This window comes from Coturnix japonica, chromosome 3, assembly GCF_054131305.1.
Source record: "Coturnix japonica strain WE chromosome 3, WE-NBRP24, whole genome shotgun sequence".
NCBI lineage: Eukaryota > Metazoa > Chordata > Aves > Galliformes > Phasianidae > Coturnix > Coturnix japonica.
In genome coordinates this window covers 74,293,744-74,312,297 of record NC_140665.1, presented here as the reverse complement: position 1 = coordinate 74,312,297, position 18,554 = coordinate 74,293,744, and the positions used below count along the sequence as shown (strand labels likewise).

At 38.1% G+C, this 18,554-nt stretch overlaps 1 long non-coding RNA gene across 1 annotated transcript; it reads right to left on the bottom strand.

Moving 5' to 3' along the window:
- Window positions 1-902: 902 nt before the first annotated feature.
- LOC107312002 (uncharacterized) lies at window positions 903-11,776 on the bottom strand. The gene is made up of 3 exons (XR_001554340.3): window positions 11,287-11,776; window positions 5,859-5,968; window positions 903-1,214 (listed from the first exon to the last, which is right to left on the bottom strand). It is a non-coding gene; the product is annotated as an uncharacterized LOC107312002 (long non-coding RNA).
- Between the last annotated feature and the right edge of the window lie 6,778 nt (window positions 11,777-18,554).

Below are 18,554 nucleotides of genomic sequence, written 5' to 3'. Positions count from 1 at the left end.
AAGTATCAAATGGAAGGGAGGGTAGATTTTTGACTGACTAACACAACTAGTGTTCAGAAGAAGTGAGATGCTGATTCTAACAGATCCTCAGAAACAAACAGTGAAAGCAGATACTCTTCTACTGATTTAAAAGAACATTATCCATTCTTGCAAGTGGAAAATTTGGCTCTGATGTTGCATATGCATCTGGCTAGGACAGCTTCAGACTAAAGTGCCTTCTCATAAGTTGTAGCACATGCTGACTTGTTGCATAAGAAAAAATAAAGGCAATGCTCTTCTAGGTGCATATATATTCATGTAGATAAAAACTATCCTTTCAAAAGGTTATTAAACTGATAGAACAGGCCTGAACAGTGCACTCATTTGCAGTTTTCCAGGGCAGTCACAAAAGCTGTGACAGTATATAAAAAAAAGAAGTTATGATGGTACCAAATAAATTTAAAGACCTTACTAGCCAAACTGTACACAACAGTACTTGGATGAATAAGCTGGGAACAAAGGACACATGGGGAAATCATGTGAACCTGGGTGGTTGTTTTTTTTTTTATGGTAGGATAGGTGAAAGAAGAGGAAGATGGTTTTTCTAGCCCCATTTGCAAAAAAGTCAGGAGAAGTTACCAAATAGAAATCAAATAGAGAAAGAAAATATTGTTTTTCTAAGCCTTCCAATAAAGATAACTTTCATTGTGGGAAATAAGAACAAGCAGTGTCTGGAGTATGGGGATGGTTTCTACAGCATATAGAAAGTACTGTTTATAAATATGGCTTAAAAGAGAGAGTGATGCACCAGATTTTTCAGAAAGGAAACAACAGAAATATCTCATTTTTCCTACTGAGCCATTGTCTTTAAATACAATGTTTGCTCCCAGTTAATATATGCTACACCAAGAGCTCACCTGTAATCCATCACATGACAATGGGGAAACAATAACCTCCTAGCATATTCTCAGATATCAAAATGAAGTCATTAGGAACATTATGCAGAACTTCAAATACAGAGCATCCACCATTTGTTTGCATATCTTAGCTTGGATTAAGTTTTAGCAGGGTATGTCCAAAATACTCCTTCATTATCTTAATGGAGAAACAGCCTTTGAAAGATTTAGAGAAGTGAGCTGGGCCATCGGAAAGTTCAGGTCAGCACTGATGCATTTTCCTGGGGCACTTCTCTCCACACCAGGAATCCAGTTTCAGTTCAAGGACCAGGTCCTAGCCTGCAAAACAGTTCCAAGAGGTTGGCTTGTGTCACCTGCTCAAGAAATTGCCTGTGTTCAAAGCTAATCAAACTTTGCTTGAGAGAATTTGGCTGCTAGCTGGGGCCAAGACACCATGGGATTTGATTTAGTAATCATGATCATTATTGAAAGTAGTAACTATTTACCACAGACACTCTTCAGTTCTAAAAGATAAAATGCCATGATATGGTGCTGCTCTGAGCCCAGATGATAAAGAAAATAAGCTTGAAAATCAGCTAGGTCTTTTAGGCTTGAACTGGCACCCATCATCCTCATGCTATAAAATAGAAAGTAATTGGAGAAAAGCCCTCGGTTTCAGTTTCAGAAAAGAGTATCTAATAAGCAACCAAAGGCTGCAGTTTCAACCTAGAGCTAGATATATCTGGAACTCAGTGATAAGTTGAAAGACAAAATTAAAAATATATATAAGTAACAGAAACAAGTAGGTCTTGCATCATCTTCTATAAGACTGTTCCAGAGGGCATTATGTCACCCAAAAGCATTTTAAATGTCTCTTTTACTTTAAAAATATCAACTTCAACACACTTGCAATGAGGACATTTTCACTTTAACCATGTTTATGCAGATGTTATCATTGGAGAGAAAGGAATCCTGAGTCACCACTGCCATTCAGCCCCACTTGATGTGTTTGAGACCTGAAAAGTTGTCAAAACAGGTGAAAGCTGTTCCCAATAACAGTGAGAAAAAAACAACACACAATCTTCAACCTATGAGATACTGTGTACTTACCTGCTGTGCACTCATAGTTATCACTGATTGCATGTGAGCAGTATTTTGCAGGATCAAATCAAAAAACAAAACTGGAAACACTGATTATAAGTCCAAATACTAACTACTTTTTTGTGTTGATTTTTTTTCTCCATGCATCCAGCTAATTTACTCTATGCACTTCAATTAGCCAAGCCAAACAGCAATTGCCAGGTATCCACAAATATGATTCCTGTCTAATTGAGCAAGTATTACTTGAAATTCATACTTGATTATAAATCTGAACTGAGGCTCCCAGACCTGTTTCCATACAAATTCATGTGAAAAGCAGTCTCCAATGAGCATCAAATTATACAGCTCTGATTTGCACCTGTCAATTTACATTTCTTTTAATTTAGGTATAATATTGCCTGGGAGTTTGCACACACATACAAAATGGAAGGAGGAAATGCAAAAGCAGTAGTTCATCTTTCAAGGCAGATGCAGTTTTTACATAGCAAACAGTGTTTATTCGCTTCAGACAGCATGTAAAAAGCAAGAGAACTCTCTAAAGGCGATGCCAAATCTTTTTTTGGCCTCACAGTGGTAACTAAACAATAGGTGAGTTTTCAAGCACAAGAGCACCTCTTCAGGTGTGCCTGAAAAGTTGATCCTTTTTTAACCAAACCTAATGGCCCCTGGATGTACAAAACATAAAGAATGTGCTTGGATGGGATGAGAATTTATTATCAGATGGCTCCCACAAACAGAGCATCTTCCTTAGGCCTCACAATCCAGGCAGAAGCTATGATTTTATCAACTTGTGCTGAAAAAAAACATTTAAACACACCCTTGCCTTTGCAGGAACCAAGCCAGTTTCCAAAGCAATTTGCCTTTTCCTTGTTGCAGCAGCTTAAAGAAAGACACCATAGTTGGGTTACAGTAACACTGCTGTCATCCCTAATCCACTAATCTAAGTGCTGAGAGCCATTTAAATACATTTGTAGGTGTTCATTGGGGTTTTTCTTAAAAGGAAAACAGGAAAAATGTCAGTAGGACTCTTTGAGGAAATGTGCTGTTTGAAGTACTTCATGCTGAGAGGGCATACACATATAGGAACCATTTTAATTCAAGTAAAACAGGATGGTGTTTCTACTCCAGATCCATGATATTCATTAACGCCAGTCAAACATAAGGCTTGATTGGGCAAGGAAAACAATTTAACCTTGGAAAATTTGCAAAGTATTTCAAACGACCAAGATTTCAGCATCTAGAAGGAATTTATTTACACCAGATGTCATAGATGAATTTCAGTTTTACAAGCGAAGATGGATGTTCTCCAAGTGTTCAAATGTCAGTGTTTTTTGAGGTGTAACAAAAGTGTGGGAATCAGAGAAAAAAAAAAGAAAAAAAAAAAGAAAAAAAAAAAGAAAGAAAACCACAATCATCTACTGCACATCTTTTTCTGGACTTCTAATTCATGACTGGGAAAAACTCCTTTACATTTAGAAGTGTCTTGTAAGTGAAATTAGTAAGCTGAAACCAAAAGCTTAAATGTTAAACATTTTTATCATGTTAAGAAATATTTTATTAGCATCATATCTACACCATTATATCTATCTACATCTATAAGCGTTACATATGTGGGAATGGTATGCAATAAATACATGAGACATCTCAGAACCACTTGGTCTGAGACACCTTCTACTTCTTAACCACAGGATGAACTCTGCATCTTGCTTTAGTTTGCCACAGATATCATTAGCCCAAAATATTTTAAAACTGAAGGAAAGCTTTGGCACAGTAAGAACTCTGCTTAACATGAGCATCTCTTAGCTGATAGCACTGGTGCATAGATCCTTCATCAAGAAGAGCTGCTCTGCTAAAACTAAAACTACAAAGTATAAAGGGTAATGTAAAGATGCTGAAAAACATTTCTTTTGTGCTCCTTTTCTTTCTCTCCTTTATCTGTCTGGGGAGATACTCGGTTGTCTCAAAGGGTAAATCTTCTCTATCTTATTTATCAAAGAAAATGAATGGAACCACATGTAGCCAGTACACTGTGTTCTCCCTTGACAGCCCTGAACTAGAAACAATTCAAGCAATAAGCTCCATTTAGTAGCTGCTGAGAGTAGCTGCTTTTACTTTCCTCCTTTGTAAGCAAATGCAAACTATAACTTTATTTCCTGCCTTGTAAACCATATGAGTTTTGTTATACATACAGAGCATGGTTCAGTTCTGAGAGGAATGATGGAAATTTTTCAGTTTGTTTTAACAGGAATTGGACAGAAGAAAAATCATTGGATCCCAGGCATAACAATCACTTATCTAATTGACTAACTAAGACTTTTACACACACCAAATGTAAAGCTGTAAAACTCTTTAAGAATACACTGGATAAGAAAGAACAGGTTCCTGAAGGGGAAAAAAATAACTGGTCTTTATTTACCATTAAAATGAGCACAAGATGGTGAAACTGGACCATGTCTTAAACTACAACTGCAGTTTGTTATACAGTCACTAGGCTAGCCTCAGCAAACTGCTGACTGCTCATAAAAATGTTCTATGTAGTAACTTTTGCTGATACTCTATAACAGATATTTGCTGAAATGAATAACACCTGATTACAAAAACATATCAGTAACAATCTCCATAGGACACCTCACCATCGCCTTCTTAGTGCTGTGAAAATAATGGGAGCTTTAAGATCTTAAATGATTAATGCACTGCCTTAAATTATCATCTTACAGAAATGCTCATCTAATTTTAAAAGCTACTGAATTTACCATCAAAATAGAGGGACACATAATAAACAAATTAAAATGCATATTTTAAAACAAAGAAATCTCTCTGACTTTGTTTACCATTGGGAAATTGAAATAAGACAACACAGTGACCCGATGTAAAGCATTCTCAGATGGAAGTCTAATATTACATTATTTTCAATTGCAACTGCATAATTATCTCACAACGTAGGCCCTTGGAAGAGTTTTTACAATAAATACTCAGACCTAGGTTTTCAGATGTCAGGGACTGCTTCACAGAACATCTTAGAGCAGTTAGGTTATGAGTAACATCTGTGTTACTGATGAAAATACACCTAACTTTACAAACAAGCCATAAGAGAATCACAGTATCATAGGATTTGGAAGGGGACCTCTGGAAATCATCTAGTCCAAGCTCTGACTGATGTCTCATTTTCTAAAGCACATTGTGACTCATCACAAATACTTGACCCATGGATTTTGTTCTTTAAGCTTGAAAACCACATGCTGCAGCCACAAGTTTAGTACAACAACCTAGTTGCTTGAAGGGAACAATGAAGTTCTAGAAATACAGAATCCCAGCAATGAAAAAGCACTATTAAAAGCAAGAAAAGCAGATTGGTAAAGGCCAGACTAAAACTTATTCCTTTATATTTCTGCTGGGCATCATTTTCTGTTAAAATCAGTTATATTTTAGCAGTGACAGAAGTTGCATAGTTGCTACTTTGGACAGTGTGGTGATAAAGAAACCTTGAGCAAAGGAGGCTCCTTAAGTCTGATTTCTTTTTCCAAAGAGAATACTTAGGAAGCAACTGTCTATTTATTTTTATTATTATTATTATTTTATTTTACATATTTTTAATTTATTTATTTAGTGACAAGCTCTGCTGCTCCCGTTTGTTATTCCACGTCATTCAAAGGATCTGAAGCCTACTGATGAGCACTGCAAGCTGAGGCCCAGTACAGATCGGAAGCAGTCCCAGCTAGCCATAATGCCTAGGAAACGGAGCCATGGAAGTAAGAGCATCACCTCCCATTCATCTGCAGCTCAACATTACCTTGTGGGGACCTTCATCCCACATTGGAAAGTAGTGATTATTTCTGCCTAAAAGGAAGTAATAAGACTCCAGTAAGCCTCATCCTTTCTCACCTGTCATAAAATTCTGAGGTGGCAAACAGGTTCCAAGTATGGTTTGCTTGTGTAGAAACAAATGATTACTCCAGCAGCCCCCACAGCCTGAGGACAGGTCAGTCAGTACACTACAGGAGAGAAGAAAGATAAATGAATTTTAAAAAATAAAATGTTTTTTTCAAACTTCCCAAACTGTACTATAGTTTTTCTGCTTTCTTCCTCCATCAGCATAATCAGCTTAGTTACGGTTTTTTATTGAGCTCAGCACTGGCAAAGGGGAAAATGCTCCTGGGAAGACTTATCTGTCTGATTTTATAGCGTAGACTTTGGAATGAAGTGAATGATCCATGGTAATTTATGTTTTTTAATTAATCTGCCTGGAAAAGCAGAGCAGTCCAGTGCTTGGGAGAGTTATATCTTGTCTTTATCTTTTCATTTTAACTGTTTTTACCAACTGGGCAATTGCCTCTGCAGTGTCTCTCAGTGAAACTGGTAGAAGTTCACAAAACTAAAGTAGAAAGCATTCCAACAATGTAGCACTTAGAATATCATTACTTACTCATAGGATATTTGTGGGAAAATAATGGAAATCCAGCAAGAGATTTAAAGTTACACATATGTGGTGTGGAGGCCTGACCACTGGGGTTCAGACAGGAGATAACCCCTTGGGAGACCATCAGAAGCCTATTTTGAAAAGAATACTGTGGTGGAACTCTGCTACATGTGATGACAAATTTCAGAGTCACCAAAGAATCTGACTCAGTTCTCACCACAGCTGTCATGCTGAGTGGGATGCAGCAAAATAGATTAGCATTTGAAAACAAGTTGCTAGATATGCCAGTGGGCAGCAGATTAGAGTTACCACCTTAGTTTCATCTTTGGAAGAGGATTTTTGTCCCAAAAATTACATCTGCATAATGCCCAAAATGTAAACTGAAGTAGGCTTGCCATATGAAAATTGTGCAACTGCACTGCTAGTACTCTCCCATGGATGGGTCACTATACTCTAGAATTAAGCAACAGCAATAAGCCAATGACAAATACACCAAACCACCAGCCAATAGGTCATACTGTCTTCTTCCATCATTTCAATATGTGATCTTCTTTCAGAAGGTCTAATAGTTCAAAAATCTCCAAGGAAAACACAAGAAGTGTTGGTGAGTCAACGCATGACTTATCTTTCTGAGTAATGGTTCTGCTCAGCGGTTCTTTCAAAAGGAAGAGTTTTTCTGCTGATGTAAACAGAAGTTGACCATAGTATCCTAAGGCAGAGATGGTGAAATTTCTTGGTATTTGTGGCTATAATTGTTAACAGTCCAGTTCCCTTTCTGGTGACTTCAGGCCAGCGCTCTGCCACTGAACAGTTTGCCATGGCTGCTTGAGGAGAAGAATGACCTGCGCATGAAGTCCAGTTTCTCTTTGAAGGAAGGTCCTTGCAAGTCTTATAAACAAGCTTACTGCTATTTAGTGAATCACTATTCAGAGAAAAGAAGGCAACTGCTGCACAGTAATTCAGGGAAATAAGGTGATGGAAGTAAAGTGCAGTAAAGCTTAGGAAAAAAAAAAAAAAGAGGAAGTGAAGCCTCTTTAAGCAAAATTACAGCTAAGATTCTGACCCATATCTTGCAAAAACTAACAAGATACTTTCAAACAAACCTACTGATCAAAGGCTACAATTGCACAGCATTGTCTGGTTCTGAGACTAAACGCTTTACCATGTCTCACATCACTCTCCCTTACTTTACACCCACAAAAGACTATCTCAGTCCAAACTGACTAATAGGAATACTCTGGGGCCAGTATGCTCATCTGACTAGGTTCAGTGTGCATGAACCACATCAATTCACTACCTGGAAACACACTAGTTGCCACTAACCAAAATATTGCGTGGGAGCATGCTAGCAATTGAATGCTCACAGTGCAGTGCCCTAATTCATGCCCTGCCCCAGTCCTCCCCTCACATGGTCATATGGATAAAAGCAGAACAAAAAGGAATAATATCCTTTTGAAGACTGGGCATGGTACTCCTCACTTCTCATTATTAAATGTTAAGGTATACTGCTGTCTGCTCCACAGGTGCCTCCAGCACATTCATTCAGAATCTATGTTAATGCAGAATAAGATTAATAAAACGAAATGAGATCTTCACACTTTCAATATTTCAATAATAAATAAACTCAGCACATGAAGAATGAAATCTCAACATGGTGCCCTTGGCCAAAATACCCTTTAGAGACAAAGATGAAGCATAGTCTCCAGTTTCCACCAAACTGCATAGCCAGGAACAAACGGCATGGTTACATCCACAGAGCTAGGCTTACAGGTCAGCATCTTCAACCAGCTGCTTAAGTGTCTCGAGAAAGAAAAACAAGTAACACAGAAGGAATACTTCTAGAAGTGATATACACTATCTCACAGTGATAAGCTCTGTTTTAAATTTTAACCTTTTAATATTTCTGTGGGAATAGAAAGACAAGCATTGTGAAGACAAAACAGGACTGGAGTTTCCATTTCCATGGCACTTTCTAAATGCTGCTGTTACATATGGTGACATTTCATAAACTGCTTTGAAAGGAAAGCTTTTAAAACAAATGCAGTGCCCACATTCTAAACAGAGGAAGAAAGAAGTTTTCAAGATGTATTTTAGGTTTACAGCTCTACACTGTTTTCGTTTTTGCTTTTTGATTTGTTTGTGTGGGTATTTTATTTAAACAGAACTATCAGTATGGAGATTTTTGGTTGTTGACTTGACTTTACACTTCATGTAATTCTAAAGCTCCCTCTTGACACAGCAATTTTATTTTTCTACTCCATTGAAAAAGGAGGCTTTGAAAAGCCTGATTGTTACAGAAATTGACAGATATTAAATCTGACAATTTTGGGAAAAGAATTAAAGACTTATGTCAAGATTGAGTAGATTCTCAGGACAGATGGAGTCTCTGCTACCGTCCATAATTTTACCATGACCTGCTGCTTTGGCACTATTTTAATGTTTGCATTTGCTCAGCTGTGTTTGATCTCTTATCACAGCTGGCTATCAGCCTGCTACAGCTGCTCCTTCTTGACCTTTTGCTTGAAATATGACTTCCTCCCAAAGCCCTTGAGAACACATAGGGCTGAGCTGAACTTCCCTGTGGGTGACAAATTATAACGGCTGCTCCAAAACTAACGCTTCCTACTTTATTATGTTGGCCTATGATGTCAGAGGCTGATACTGGTAGTGTGAGAGTAGAGGTCTAACCTTCCTGCCAGTATTCTGTTATGTTTTCTTGCCACGTGACAGATGGCAGAAGAAGGGCAGTCTGAAAAAAATGCCACATGATATGGAAACGTTTATGAAGAAAAAGTGTGAAAGTGGCTTCCTTCATGCAGAAAAAAACCAGCACCCACTGGCATCCACTGACATTTTCTGAATATTTATGGAGACCAAACAGTGGATGTGAGCACAGTGAGGTGGTGGGTGGTGTGTTGCAGTAGTGGTAAGAGTGACATGAAAGACTCCTATTGTTATACTAGCACTGTGAAGATCAATTTCCTATTATGCAAATGAGACTTTCCAATTTCCTAATTTTCTACTTGCTGACTCTACACAATAGCCAAGGCAGGAGGAAATGATGCATACCCATTACAAATTATCTCTAGCTTTCCTCTACCCAAACTGGTGAGAACGTGAGGGCTCATTCATATCATTATGGTGTTGTTTGAAGAGCAGTAGAGCAGATGACAGAGGTCATTGGTACAAAGCAGAGCTCCACTTCTGCCAGAGTTACAACTTTTTTTCTCTTTGGCTTCTCCTGAGCCTCTCAGGTTCTGTAGGTGAAACTCACCAGCACACTCACTGATCTCTAATCAGATGCAGCAAAAATTAAGAAAAGTAGTTCAATACCTTATGTTTTGATGTGGTTTTTTTTGTTGGTGGTGTCTGTGTGGTTTTGTCTGTTCTTTAATGAGATTAAATGTACAATTTAGGTATTCAGTTCTGCATATATCTGGGCTCAAGCTAGGCAGCTCCTCTAGCAAAACAGACCTGCATATCTGAACCTCTCAGTATTTCCAGGTTAGGCAGGGAATTCAAAAGGCCTGAACTCCACAAGTGTGCAGATCTGTACTGACAAGTACAAAGCAAATTCATTTTACAATATTTTAGCTCATGACCTGAATGTCTATGTCTGTATTTACAGGGGAGGAAACAGGTAAGGAATTATCATCTTTCCACCCTCAGTGTTGAAGAGCAGTAGAAGTACCAGTTATTGATTCTGGAGACTTTAAGGTTCATCCTGCTTATGCATTTACTAATAGGGCTTGTTTCCACACTCACTTGTTTCCAACACTTTCTCCAGGGCTGTAAGTAGTGTTGAAGATGGATTTTCAGCAGATACTGGAAAGAGACCTGGGCTTCCTGTGTAGCACATCTCATCCCTCAGCATTGTCTGAGCAGCCCCAGAGTAATGATTCCTTGACCAGGCACAGTGATGCGGGCAGTGGTGGAACTGCCATACAGAGAGGTATAGCCTACACTTAGACAGCTTCATCTAGGGTGAGACAATGTTCCACAAAGTACCAGTCACTAGATGTTCAGACTGCAATTTTTCTGCCTTTGAAACCAAAAGAAAAGTAATGACTGCCTGGAGAAACCCCGGAAACTGGGAAACAACAAGGGATAAAGATGATATTGACACAGAGCTTATAAGAATGTGGTATTTCAGATCAGATGATTCATTAGCAACAGCTTGATAGGATGGAGGAAGAGGAATTTGGACTGCAGTGCTGCTGGGAACATTTCCTTCTTCCTTCTCCTCATACTGCCTATCTATCTCTTCCTTTCTGCCTGCCAAGGAAGCTTGTTTATCCCTGGCAACTGCAGGTCAGCTCACAGCTGATGCTTTCAGAACTGTGCTTTTTTTACTCGTCAAGATTAAATCAGCTCTGATCTTTTAATTATACCTGAAAGTTCCCCTCAATAAAACAATGCAATCAATGGAAACACTGATTTCTCCTTTGAGGAGAGGAGAAAGAGCAGTAGTCTGCTAAAAAAAAAACCAAAACATAGCAATTGCTACCTGAGCCTCACCAACAGCTGGAATCAAAAGTCAAATCAGTGTGCTAAACATGCTATAGCATTTCCAGTTATGTATTTCAGAGGTAACTGAAGCAGGTCAGAAGAGCCCTGCCAGTTCCACGTTCTTTGGTGTAGAAGGCTCCTAAGGTGAGTCAGTGGCCAGTCTAGCCACAAGCCATCAACTCATAAACCACAACAGGAATTTTAGTATAAGCACCAGAGAACACACATATGCGCACATTCCTATTTTGTAACCAGGCCACCGTTAATTAAGAAACAGATGTTAGATGTTAAACATCCCCTTTGATTTCAAAAGCAGAAATTGCTCTGACTCGTAGCAGCCTTTGCCATCAGAACAACCATATTGAAGAGCCTCTGTTAACTTACCCAAGTGACACAAGGCCACTCATCTGAGGAACAAGATGCAGATCCCAGTCACTTTCCATTTGGAAGCCCAAGACTTGCTACATACTTGCAGTGGAAGGCTGAGGCTACAGCAGCATCCTTGTCACCAGACCTTTTTGCCATCAGTCCAGTCCATGGGCAAAGGAGCTATCCACAGTCACACAAGGAAGCCCCACCAGCAGTCCAGGTTCAGCAAGAGACGTGGGGAATATTCCATCCCAACTCATATCTGGAAAGACGTTGTCATATTCACCTGTGCAGGCTTCTGCAGAAAACTGAAATGCAAATATCGCAGTTTGTACTTTCTCCTTGACTCCACTTTTCCAGGTACATCCAGCTACCAAACAAGGAGAAGAAAATTACTTCATTCCAGCATTAGGGAAGTGCAATTTTAGGGACTGCAGCAAAGAGATCACCGAATCCAAGCATCAACCTATATAAATATATGCTGTTTCTATTGACCAAATCAACATTAAGCTGGTCTTGCTATTTAAGCATTTCTCTGAACATTAGATGGATAATGAACTTCTGCCTTTTCAGTGACTGCACTGATGGCTGGGAGATAACAAGTCAAAGTCATTCCACATTTCTCACAGTTTCCAAAATTTGTTCAAGATCACAACAGAAATTTGTGCCTAAGAAAGGAAGAAAAATTCAAATCCACATGCTATCAGTCTTGCAGAGTACTCAAAAGTGGATACAAAGATATGCAGAGAGAAGCGGGCCAAGTTTGGGGGTAGGGGAGATAAGTTGCAGGAGTAAGTTATTCGAGCATTTAACTTCTGAGTATTCAGAATGTAATTCAGCAAGATACTTGAGCATGTTACAACACAACAATATGAGGTTACACAGATATGCAAAATTAAATGCACCCATAAAGTGCTTCCAAAACTATAACCACTGAAAAATGAAATGCGGGAAATAAAAATGCAGTTTGTGATCTAGGCTCATTCCTGACGGCATCCCAGAAGCAAGAGGAAAGACTAAGTAACATAGGAAAGATTAAGTGCTAAAAGCCTCTTTAGAAAGAGTGTTTTGCCCTTTAAAAATAAAAGTCCATCTTTAAAAAAAAACAAACATCATGATCACTCCAACACTGTACTACAGATATTTCTTGACTATTATGTTAAATGTAATCTTCTGAAAAGCACAAACTTCTGTATGACTAGGACACTGGGAGGTGTTTGTATGCCATTCCTGTTTATACAAAAGGACTGCAGTTTATGATATAGGTTCGGACCACATCCTTGGCCATATCCTATCCCAAGATTTTAAGTTATGTTATTGATTTGACAGTAGCACAGCATATGGAGCAATGACAGATACTGTTTATCAGAAATCATATTTTCACAGCCTGAATGTAAGTCTTCAAAATTTTAAAGGAGAACTGTATTTCTGAGTAAAGAAAATAGCTAGAAAGGTGTTGTCAAATTAGTATATCCAGTATTTGCAGTTATACAGGAATGTGAGTACTAAAAAAAAAAAAAATAATAAATAAAATTAAGAAAGAGTAAAACTTCAATAGCTTACTTGGTTTGTTGTTTTGGGAGGTTTGGTTTGGTTTGGTTTTTAATTCTACAGAAAAGTGAATGCAAAAACCATATGCTGCTAAGAACATTACAAGTTTCCTGGCATTAATTTGGCTGGTGTGAAAAAGCAAGCTTAAAAATGTTTCTATTGCAAGAGTCTTGGATCGAGAGCAATTCATTTCTGCAAGACAATAACAACTCTCCAGCATAACAGATAAGAGAAAGGTTATTCACTCTACATGCAGACCTGTAGGTTCTTGACCAAGTGATGAGCTGGAAATATGAAGACCTCAGATTTCTCCAGTCAAAGAGACCATAACATTCCAAAGAAGTCTCACTAGAGTTTTTCCTCAGAAAGAGAATCCTCCAGCAGAATAGAGTGGATAATTAGAAATTCCCTTTGCCAACATACACAACACCATTTATTCTGCAGCTAACATGGTTTGCTTTCCTACTGCCAGTATGTACAGACAGTCAGACAACACGAAGTAATACAGATAAGATTATTTTTTTTAATTAAACAATGCTTTAACTACTTCTTTTTCTGAAGCCAAAAAAAAAATAAAAATTAAAAAAAAAAAATAGTGGCCAGGACCATGTCTGAGCCCTGTTGAACCCCTCATCATTTAGTTTTTAGAAGATATTGATTGCACAAGAGAACGACATCACAAAAATTCTCATAAACAGGCTGGAAACAAATTCCAGCTCTTATAAAAACAAGCAACATAACAGCTGCTTTAATTCTTCCCACACATAACGATTTCCCTATTATTTATTCTTCAAATTTTCTTTTCCAATTCAAATTTTACACAAAGCACCAGCAATAACAGGCTCATAGATATTCTGTTCCATCTTAATGAAAGATGCACAACAGGTTTCCAAACAATCTCCTTGAACTTTGGGCAAAGACTCAGGTTTTCTAAATCCCACCATTATGACTGAGCAATTCATCCTTCATGGCCTGACTTGTACATGGAGAAAAGGCTTTGACTGTGAGAGTGCACCAGGGTAAGAGGTGAAATGCAGCTGCTCAGAGAAAAATACTGGGCAGGTTTTTTTACCTGTAAGAGGTATCTGGGAAGAAGAGGAATGCTGAACATAGTCCATTAGGCCTTCATAATAACTACAGGTTTCTTATAGTTCTTCCTGTTACAAAGTAGCTTGGTCCATCAGAGAAAAAGACATCAATTTAAATCTCTTCAAAACTAACATGATAGTTTCTAATGAAATAATACCTGGGCTATGCACTCTGTATATCTACTTGCTTGAAGCCTATTATTACTATTATTATTATTATTTTTAATAGCACCAGCACCATCGACAATGAATGGAGATTGCTCCTAGTTCCAGCATAGCCATAGCATCACAGGCTTCAGCTTGGCAAAAACTGAGTGGTCATGTCTAAAGCACACCTCAGACTATCCTGTAGGAAGCCTGAGGGTAGAGCAGTGAACTAAATTCAGTGCATTCAGGTCTTAGAAAAATTCTACAGCTATCAGACCTTCCTGTTTTCTTGAGTTTAAAAGCTGAGATGAGATTGAGATGAAATCCCTCAATTTTGTTTTCAACATCCACACAGGTGATAATATACATTTGACTATATCAACTTTCTCAATTGATTTTAACTAGGATAACTCCATCAAAAGCAAAAGACTGTCTTCAGAGCCCACCCCAATAAACTTAACTCCAAAAATAATGGATAGAGAGATCTGTCCTGTTACTGACAGTAATAGCTTGTTTTAGCTGCAGATGAAATTAATTCCTTTTCAGTTAGGTGTGTTTCAGCAGCACTGTAACTTAGGTTATTGCTTGTAGCTGAGGTGAAGGAGGTGTCCAGGGTTTTATGTAGCCCTGCAGCAAGTAGTGTCAGTTATATAAAACCTCCTCTATAAAGTATGCTGCATTAACTTGTTTACCACAGGCTTGCAGTATGCACATGACCAGTCTCAGTAAATCAGATGCTCACTGCCAGCTTATGATGCCAGTGCACTGGCAGAGGGTAGATCTCCCATAGTGTATGCAATGGTGCCACCTGTTACCCACGTAACTGCTTATAACTGACAAATATATTAGGTGCTACTTTCATTTTACAGGTGGAGAGCAGATAATTTTTTAAAGAAGTGTCACTCAGAATGACAGGAAGTGCCAGGGAGCACATCAAGTCCAATACAAACTCTTCCATATGTCACTCCTCTGTGACCATTTGTATTATTTTCTTACTTATTTGCTGCCATTAATTGTTAGTGCCACAAATCCACTTTCAGAATCCAGTGGGGCTCCAAAATTTCTGTCTGCTGGGCAAGGTGCCCCTCCTGCTAAAAAAATAAAACCAAACAAACTAACAAAAAAAACAAGTAATTATGCATTTACTAATTAACCATAATTCTCCAAGCCAGCTAGCCATTAGTATGCAAACAGCATGCAGCTGGCTTGTCCACAGCCTTAGGAACAGATACGACAACAAGTGCCCACACTTTGGTAGTCCACATTTTGTCTTCAGGAACATATCTATAGATATTTAGCTCAAAACAAATTTCAGATACAGGCTGAATACCTCAGGACAGCACAGCTTCACAGAGCTGATTTTTCTTGTTCCTTTAAATTATTTTGAAACATAAATACATACATTCAAAAATCAGCAGATGATAGATAGCTCCAACCACATGCCTGTTCATCTGCAGTCAAGCAAAAAAATGATAAGATCCCTACTGTGCCAAACACATAGATTTAAGTATCACATTAAATTTGACCACTGTAGCAATACTCATTATATCTCCACTCAAAATGGCATCATCAAAAACAGATGCAACTCCTAACAGCACAGCATTGCTTAAATAATAATTTAGATTAATTAGTTCTTTTTTTCTTATTAGAAAGAATGTATTTTCATCATGAGATTCACTAATTTTCTTTGAAAGACAATAACTGACCAGTAATGAGAATAATCATTAGCAATTAATGCTTTAAAAATAAACTAACCAATTTAAAATCTAAAATTCTGTTTTCCAGTGCTTGTAACTTTCTGCCAGTTCCAACTTCGGTGTGCAGGGCACATAGAACATCAAGCCGCAGTTACGCATATCTTGTACATGTTCCTACCACATGGCTTTGTTAAACATTTCACTATCATTTGATCTCTAATACATTTCCTTTCAGAAAGCAGTGGTGGCCCCTGAAGAAGCACAGGAAACCTCATGCTTCAGTAGCACTATGAGATATATGTAAGAGTAACCACAGGATGATTTAGAGTGGACAGTGACAGCAGTGACAGATGCATTAAGAAAAGTGCTTACAATATATGTGAAAATGTCCCACAGCATGCTGAGTTGTCCTCTCTACTTCCATTTCTCCCCAGTGGGACTGGGATATCAGGGAGTACACAGCCTCTTCAAGCTACGACTGCACTGTTCCATCCATTTCTGTTCTCCAGATTTAATTGGTTGATTCACTTCAGACCACATCTCTGTACTTCAGAGTCACCACAGCATGGTGGTACAACAACATATACCAGCAGAGACTAGCCAGTATTTGTTAAGAGCTACATCCAGCCTCTGAACTCACAGTAATTTAACAATCCACCACAAACAACTGCAACATTTTCTACTTTCATGTTTTCTTAAGTTAATGGAGAGAGAGAAATTTCCCTGAGAGGTACAGGAGCTCCACAAAACATTACTTGCCCTTATTTTAATAGCATTATTTTTGCCAATGGAAATTACTCAGGATGCATTAAAACATGTTTTTCTAACAAAGCGAAGTCCAAATCTTGTTTCCTGTACCAATGTGGATTTTCCAATGATAGAAAATAAAACTTCCCTTTAGACTAGAGAAAATACTATTTAAGCCTTTCTTTTAATCACACAACAGTGGTACATAAAATACATACCTCACCACGCTTTAGTTTGTGGGTAACATAAAGATTCCTCAGTGACCTCAGTTTGATCTTGTTTAAAGTCTGACACATTCTGAAAAGCCTCACAGGCTCTCTAACCCTAGCTACCAGGCATGCACCTACCTCCAAAATAGAGAAGAATTCACAAAAACATACCTGGTACTTTTCTGGGGCTGCGATCTTCAATTTGACCTCTCTATTGCAGAGGCTGTAAAACTTACAAGATTACCTGGGTACCAACAGATATAGCCAATGATTTATTTCTAAAACAGAGAATAAGTGTAGGGTACTCACCCTGTAGTTGCCTGAGGCTGCTATCCCATACTGAATTCGTATTGTCCCCAGAGGAAGCCAAGAGCTTACAAATGATGTCCAGGAACAGGTAAAGTTAGTTACTGGGCATGGAGCTGCCTCAGCAGGAGAGGAAATTCTTTTGGCACCTACAGACCCTGGAGCAGTCTGGGGTTCCTGTAGAGAATTTAAAATCTATCTGGAGGAAGTCAGAAGCCTACAAACCATTCCCTGGAGGATGTAAGGGTAGAAACTGCCTCCAAAATAGACAAAAATTCTCAGGTATCTACCCTGAAGGAGCGTGGTACTTTTACCTCAATTTCAGCTCTCTCAGGAGGAGGCCACAATACTCCCAGCAATGCAGAATTTTAATCCAGAACTACAGCAGAATTTTAAGCAGACTACAGCTCCCTACAACACAAACAAAGCCTCTTAAGTATCTACCCTGGAAAAGTCTCATGCTTCTACCACTTTATTTCAGGTGTTCTCAGGCACACATATCTTCAGACCACTGTTTTCAGATACTCATGCAGAGAGGATGCTCCATACACACACACATACACACAAAAACAACTACTGTTCTGTATGACAGAAGAGAATCTATGAGGATTATGTTCCCTAAACTTGGAGCTTGAGTAAAAATTAGGTTAGCTAAGTTATTTCTAATCTTGTGGAAGAAAATCACTGAGAAACTCCATATGGCTCATATACAACAGCATTTCTCATCTCAGTCTTAACTTCCAGGGTCTTTGACCAACCTACATATCTGGCAGTCTATTATTTGTTTCAAATATAATTAAGTTAGAATACTCCGATCCTTGCCAGTCCTTTCAAAGAGTCAGCTACAACTAGCTTAAATGTAGCTGGGATTACACATAAGTTAAATAATGCATAAGAACCTCATTTTCTGGCACATGCATTTCAAGAATTGTTAGAGGCCTTTGCAACTCATAAAGTGATAGGAACATTTCTACTACCTGTATATCTGCCTCTATTTTGTTTTCCTTTATCTGTATCATCCCAGGATTGCATTAGAATTGTTATTATTTTTTTCTTAACCACTTTGTACTGCAGGATGTTGGATGATCTATTTCTTTTTTAAGCGACAAAATAATAATGACTTTTCAGATACATCATGAGAGAGAAAGTCATTCAGTTATGCACTGCCTAGTTTATACTTGCAATACTATGAAGTTCTTCTAGCAAATTGTTCTGCTGTCAACATAAACTATGTTTATATTAGACAAGTTCAGTGTTCTGGTTACAGACAGCTGATCTAATGAGACTACAAAGCCATTAAATTTTTTCTTACAAGTGAATGGCTGCACTGCTCTTAAACAGAAATTTCTGTTCTAATGAGTTCTTCACATCTCATTTTCTCATACTGTAAGATTAAATATTTCATCCTAACAAGGAAAAAATACTAAATGTATTTTGCACATTTTGTGCACTTTCACAAATAAAGGCACAGGAGATTCTGTTATTCAAAGTAAAAAATACTAAGAAACAAGCAAAGTTATAGAGAAGTTTCTTGCAAT